This window comes from Chrysochloris asiatica, unplaced genomic scaffold (assembly GCF_000296735.1).
Source record: "Chrysochloris asiatica unplaced genomic scaffold, ChrAsi1.0 scaffold00001, whole genome shotgun sequence".
Lineage (NCBI taxonomy): Eukaryota > Metazoa > Chordata > Mammalia > Afrosoricida > Chrysochloridae > Chrysochloris > Chrysochloris asiatica.
Window position 1 is genome coordinate 2,578,854 of NW_006408519.1, and position 7,489 is coordinate 2,586,342.

The 7,489-nt window shown below is 39.0% G+C and overlaps 1 protein-coding gene across 2 annotated transcripts in view; it reads right to left on the bottom strand.

The window, feature by feature from the left end:
- AZIN1 (antizyme inhibitor 1) overlaps window positions 1-7,489 on the bottom strand; it is a 33,380-nt gene that overhangs the window by 16,730 nt on the left and 9,161 nt on the right. The window contains exon 3 of one of the 2 annotated variants that reach the window (XM_006830620.1): window positions 3,295-3,440. The exons of the other annotated variant lie outside the window; for it this stretch is intronic. The gene's annotated coding sequence lies outside the window, so the exon portion shown is untranslated. The remainder of the gene's footprint in view (window positions 1-3,294; window positions 3,441-7,489) is intronic. 2 annotated transcript variants of the gene reach the window in all.

Genomic DNA, 7,489 nt, shown 5'->3' on the forward strand with positions numbered 1-7,489 from the left:
GAGTTTTAGTCTGTGTTACAGGTCAAAAGCTCTCCAGTATAGATTCCAGCCTGACTAATTCGACCCTCAGGCTGGTGCCTGAGGGAGCCAGCATTGGCCTGAAAGAGGGATGTCATCTGCATTTCCACTGAGCCGCCTCCCTCCCCACCCCCCACCCCCACAAGAGCACCAATGGGCCAGCCACAGCAGAGAAGACCTTAAGAACTGTTTAACCCTTAGGGAACTGGATAAACCCCAGAGACATTCTATTCTGCTGCTTTGCTAGTCCGGCGTGGGGAATGGGGAGTTAATAGATGTTACTGATTTAAAAAAAAAAAAAAAAAGAAAGACCTGCCAACATTCCAGTAGCCTATCCTTAAAAAAAAAACACAGTATTCCCTTTGCTCATCATCATACGGTGCCCTATGTGTCAAAGTAGAACTATATTCTGTTGGGTTTTCAAAGCCTGACTTTCTGAAGTACACTAGCCAGGGCTTTCTTCTGCAGCCCCTTTGGGGGGGTTCAAACCTCCAACCTTTCACAGCAGTGTTAATCACCTGTACCATTACCAAGGGACTCCCCTATTGCCATAAAGATAGTATAAAACTTTTCAACCTCCTCAGAGCTGCTCATTTCCCTCTTTTGCAGTAAACCCCACTCTAGACAACTTGTTTTGTAGACCCAAACTAAATCTCTGAAATGGAACGCTTTCTTCATTACTATAGGGTTGTCAAAGCAATCAATGACAAAAGGTAAGAATCTAACATCTGAAACAAGTTACATTTAATGACATTGAACTCTCCTAATAGTTCATCAAAAAAATTAATAAAGCCTATATATAAAAGATGGTATCAATTTTATTTAGTCTTCGATAAATTTTAAATATATTCTTGAAAAGTGAGGTTTGGTCTGTTTATCTTTTTGTTGTTGTGAATACGTCCCGACCTGGTATAGGGTTACCAAGGACCAGCATTTTATGCATTTGAACTGCCAACCACACTGAAAACTTTCAGATTGCCATTAATACACAATCCACAGTAGTGCTCAGAAACAGTGGACAAAGGCCCTCAAAATCCTAAGTGTGGCAAAGTATTAAATTTGCATGTGGTGGTGGTGGTAAGGAACTCCTGGAAGTATTTTGAAAATGAAGGTCCAAAGAGCCTACATGTAAGTGCAAAGCAACTCTTACTGTTAAAAGCAAAACACCATGCCCAGAAAACACTATGCTATCTCCTCAGAAGATCTGTAAAACACATGTATCCCTAGAAAACAAGTTTTTAGCCAAGAAATGTCACTTGGAAGCCCAGTATGTCCAACAGTTAAAAAGGGATAGTAATTTGGTAAATGAAGGGAAACTGATGTTTAGTTTTTCCTGCCTCCAACACTGTTCCCTAATCTCAATGAAGAGCAGTTCAAAATCATACCTCAAGGAGTCTTTCATTTATACTTTTCTTATATTAGCAAAAGCATTTTATAGCTCCATTGTAACAAAAATGAAACTTTCTGTTCTGAAATATCTGTCTCACTTCAAGTAATTTTAATGTTTCTTATAAACACAGCAAAGTATTCCTTTGCTGAAGTGTTTTAAGAAGCATAAAAAGGTATTTGTTAGGTACCTTTGAGTCAGTTCTGACTCATAGGTTTCTGAGGGCTGGCTGGCAGGTTTGAACTGCCTAACTTGAGGTTAGAAGTCCAGTGCTTATCCTACAGCGCCACACTTAGTGATACGTTGATGTAAAACCAAGAATCCATGGATACACTTACAGCCTGAAGCCAGCATGACTTGGGCAGAGTAAGCAGTTTGTATGTTACACGGTATGCCACCATCAAAGAGTACACCCACTATCCACCTTAATTTTAAGCACCATGGGGACTATTGCCAGGAACCCCTACACTAAAACCACAGCCTTCAACCCAAGTAATAAACTTCTCAAGTGCCCCAATCCTGGGTCACAATAAAATATTAGATACATGGCTATTTCTCATGCTTTATATATCAGACATGAGACTTATTTAATGGCTTCAAACATTGTATGCTCTAGTTTGGTGCTGCTATTGAGTCATTCCCAGAGCTTCCAACTGTTCAGTCTGGTGCAGTCATGGCAGACAAAAGGACACCAGAATAGACCTGAAGTTTTTAACTCTGTGTGAACCGAGCACTAACTGGAACTGAGAAAAATTCTGGGCTGAAATCCTGTTAGAAACTTAATCTCCCTCTTAGAAAACAAGTGAAGTGGTGCTTTGCATAGGAAACAAATCTCGATTAAGAAAACAACAGTACCCAGCTCACAGAAGGTGGCCAGCAGTACCACTTTTAATGTGTTCCTCTCTACACTTGCGGCAAAAATCCAATGTCAGTATCAGGCTTAAGAAAGGACTCACTATGCCTCTTCTGAATCTCCCATTCCAGGACTCTGACCTGTCATTTTCCCCATCTGGGTCACCCTCATCTTTTAAATTCACTCCAATGACCATGCCTGGACAGGTCTGAAGTACTGGTCATTCAATTCTATGTATACACAGTAGAACTATACTCCATAGGGTTTTCAAGGCTATAGTCTTTTGGCAGCATATCACCAGGCCTTACTTTTGAGGCACTTCTGGGTGGGTCTGAAGAACCAAACTTCTGGTTAACCATTCACACCACCCTTTGTAAATCTTATTAGCCCTGCAGTATAGTTAATGTATTACAAACTGGGCTGCTAACCACAAAATCAGCTGTTTGAATCTACCTGTGGCTCCACAGGAGAACGATGTTCCCACAAAGATTTACAGACTCGGAAACTCCATACAGGGTTGCTACGATTCAGAACTGACTCAATGGCACACAACCACCACCATCACCACGACCACGTAAATCTTATATTCTGTTATGCAAAACGCTCAAGAACTTAATGTCAATTGTATTTTTAATCAAAGATCTGGTGTTTACTATTATCAATACACTAGGAAATTTTATCTACTCACCAAAGTCTTTATGCTATTTTCAAAAATACTTTATCAATAAATGATAAGAATGAAAGCTCAGCTTATTTTTAGAATTCAGGTGCTGTAATCACAATAATTTCATAGCTCCTCTTGGATGTCACCGACTAGAAAGGAAAAATATTTAACAGTCCTTACTGACAACACCTTCATACTGGTGTTTTTTAGGGACAATACATTTTGTGTGGAGCTGCCAAAAACCAAAAGGCTCCAAAGAACCCAATATTGCTCCCTGGAGCCTTTCATGAGGCTGACAAGTTTTCGTTTTCAGCAAGAGGGTAGCTCCAAGAATAGTGGCTGCTGCAGCTGAGCACTTGCCTTGTTACACACCTGCTACAAAGGCTTCTACAGTTGATTGTACTTCAGAAGAAACTGATACATCTCTCAAATAATCACAAGATAATTCTGGCAGCAACAGCCCACTTGACACCAAGCTGGATGAATATGGGTCTTGGATTTCTGAAGTGAAGACCTCCCTGGAAGTAGAACAGGGAGAGCTGAAAGGTTGAGAGTACTGTTTCAGAGACACCTAAGCAGGAAACCCAACCATAATTACATTAAACCACTCATCAAATGGATGCTTACTCATTAAAAATGAGAACTTAAGATATTTTTTGAAATTTGCACAATACTCTAAAGATGGCCTTGATAAGGGCACTTCTACCTTGACCACATGACTCATTTTTACATAAGCATTTGTTGACTTATAACTCAGCTCACAGCTTTAAAGACTAAACCCAGTGCTGTTGCAGTCACCCTGCATTCTACTTCTAACAAAAAAAGGTTACTTACCGTGGAAAATACCTTTAGAAATAATTTGAACACAAGAGCATTAGAAGAGTCTAAAGAATGTTAACACGATCTGAGACTTGGAGCATGGTCTGACACTTTAAATACTAAAAAATTTGTTCCCAGAAGCTATAACTGGAACTGGAGGATAAGAAATACCAATAAATTGAGTGCCAATCTTGTTGTTGTTGTTGTTAAGTGCCGTCGAGTCGGTTCCTACCCATAGCGACCCTGTACAGGGTTTCCGAGGGTGTAAATCTTTTAGGGTGTAAATCTTTACGGGAGTAGAAAGCCTCATCTTTCTCCCAAGGAGCGGCTGGTAGTTTCGAACTGCTGACCTTAAGGTTCACAGCCCGATTCGTAACCACTATGCTACCAGAGCTCCTTATAAAAATTGAGTACCAATCCTAAGACCTTACAAACCAAAAAAAGTATGAGAGAAAAGTTTGGCCATCTTGGGTTCCAAGGAGCACTCTGGCTGCACTTCTTCCAACAGGGATCTGTTTTATGCTTTTGGCAGCCCATAGCACTTTCAATATTCCCCTCCAACACGGTAACTCAAAAGCATCAATTCTTCTACTGTCTTCCTTATTCACTGTCTAGCTTTCGCATGCATATGAGGTTACTGAAAATACCATGGCTTGGGTCAGGCACACCTTAGTCCTCAAGCTGACATTTTTCCTCTTCAACACTTTAAAAAGGTTTTTTGTGCAGCAGATTTGCCTAATGCAATATGTTGTTTGATTTCTTGCCTGCTGCTTCCATGAGTATTGATAGTTGATCCAAGAAGAATGAAGTCCTTGACATCTTCAATCTTTTCTCCACTGATTAAGAATGTTGTTTACTGGTCCAGTGATACATTGAGATGTAATCCATCCGAAGGCTGTGCTCTTTGATCTTTATAAGTAAATGTTTAAAGTCCTCTTCACTTTCAGCAAGCAAAGCTGTATCACCTGCATATCACAGGTTGGTATCCAATGCTGATGCCACATTTTTCTTCATATAACCCAGCTTCTCAGATTATTTGCTCAGCATACATGCTGAATAAGTATGGTGAAAGAATACAAGCCTGTCGCACACCTTTCTTAATTTTAAACCACCAGTATATTCCTATGTTTTGTTTGAAAAACTGCCTCTTGGTCCATTTACAGATTCTTGGTCCATGTACAGATATATGTCTGTGATAGGATAATATCCATGCGCTTACAGGGAAGACCGAGTTAATACCACTATTATTCAAATTTACGCACCAACCACTAAAACCAATGAGGATGAAAGAATTCTAAGAACTTCTTCAATCTGAATTTGATCAAACATGCAATCAAGATATATTGATCATTACTGGTGATTGGAATGCAAAGGTTGGGAGCAAAGAGGAAGGATCAGTAGTTGGAAAATATGGCTTGGTGATAGAAATGATACAGGAGAATGCATGATAGAATTCTGCAAAATCAATAATTTGTTCATTTCAAATACCTTCTTTAGACAGCATGAGATGACTATATATATGGACCTCACCAGATGGAACACATAGAAATCAAATTGACTAAATCTGTAGGAAGAGTGCTTTAACCACTGTGCAACCAACCACTGGTTCTAATAGTATTATATCAACTATTTTTTCTGTGTGTCATCCAAGCAACCCTGTATGATACAAGTAGAACAGTCCCATAGGGTTTCCTAGGCAGTAATTTTCATGGGAGCAGATCACTAAGTCTTTTACTCCTGCAGTCACTGAAGGTTTATACCACCAACCTTTAGCTTACAGCAGCCAAGCACTTAACCATTACACTCTCACAACACAAACAGAATTCATACAGTTATAAGCTTTCTAACGCTACACCAAGTAATTTCCATGAAGGCAAATTCTAAGTCCTTTAGTGACTTAGTTATACAAATAGTATTGTTCCATAGAATATTAATCTCAGTATTTGAATGTCTAATAGAGCAAACTGGTATTGTCATTTAAGGATAATACATTCCTGGAATTTGAAACTCTTGCCATTTTAAATAACACCAAATCAAGAAGTCTTTGGTGCCAAAACTTTGGAATTGAGAATCTCTCAATTTTAGAACAATAAAATAAAACAGTTTTTTTTGTGTTATGCAACAATCCAGGAAGATGACTCAGCACCTTATAATCACAGCATTTCTGCAGCAAAATTTGGGAATATTAACACTAAATGGGAAAAGACACAAATAGTTTCAAATCAGTTTAGATTCAGGTCAAGTTCTGTTCCCAAATGAGTTGAGTTATATGAGTTATTATAACCAAATAAATCATAATTTTTAAAAAATTTTACAGAACATTTAAAATTTGGGGAATATATAGCTAAAGGATAGTGAACCTGCAGCTTTCGGTTATTTGCCACCGAGTCTATTCCAACTCACAGTGACCACATACAGCAGAGTAGAACTGGCTCAAGGGGTTTCTTTATGGGAGATTTGCTTGGTCTTTTCTCTCACAGCTGACAGGTTTAAGCTGCTAACCTTTCCATTAGCAACCAAGCACTTATCTACTGCACCATTATTGCTTATGGCTTTATAGCAATGTATCAATTACCAGTTTCACTTAACATAATGTGCATTGTACCTGGGCATAATAAGAGTCAATCTGGGTGCCAGAACCTGCAGAAAAAGAAATACCCTTAAGTACATTTTATGTACTCCCATCCCCAAAAAAAGAGAAGGGGGGGGAAGACTGTGAACTTTGTGAGTTCCAAAATCTTACTAAATTACCATAAACAAATACTACTTTAAAATGAAAAAATTTTTTTCACTACACCTTGATTAAGAGTCCTGGTATTACGGAGCTGTGGGTTAATGCGCCAGACTGCAAAGCTGTTTGAACGGCAAAGGTTGGTGGTTCAAGCTCACCAGCTGCTCCTCAGAAACCCTATAAAGGGTCGCTATGGGTCAGAACTGACACAATGGCACTGAACAACAACAATAAATAGAGCTACAGGATAATGCGCTGGATCGCAAGTTGAGTATGAACCATAAGGTTGGCATTTCAAACTCACAAGCCGCTCCATGGAAACCCTATATAGGGTTGTTATAGGTAGGGAACTGACTCGATGGCATCAACAACACACCTTGATGTGGCAGAATGATTACTATGTCAACTCATTGCTAGCAGTTTCTTAAATCACTTAGAGGAAAACACCATTAGAAATATCACGTCTACATAGTGCAGTTAGTTAACCATTAAACTTAGAAATCCCCAAAGAAGGTTTATCCTTTAATCAATCTCCTTAAAATATGAAACAAGTTTAACTTAAATTTCCATTAGAATCTATTCATGACTATAATGGCAACTTGATTCCACTGCCAAAATATTTTAAATCACAAAGTTGACTAGGTAGAACAACAGATGCACTGCTCAACATACCATGAAAATTGATAACTGACTTGGATATCACATCATGACAACAATGCTACCCTAAAATGCATACAAATCACTTGAGCTAGGTTTAGGGGGTGCTAAGAGTCTGTATTTCTGTCCCAGGTGATGTTAAAGCTGTTGATCCAAGGACCTTTACAAAGCCATCAACAACCCATTAAAATAAAAATTTAGGGCTAAAGAAACTATGCTTCCAAAAAAGCTTAAGGAATTTTGTTTAAGTTCATACATAAAAAAGGCATTATGGGAAACCCTCCAGCAAATCAAGGTTTTAAAAGACAGCAGACTGGTTGGCAAGCAGTGTGAAGAGACCTGGGGACTCTTGGGCCCAGA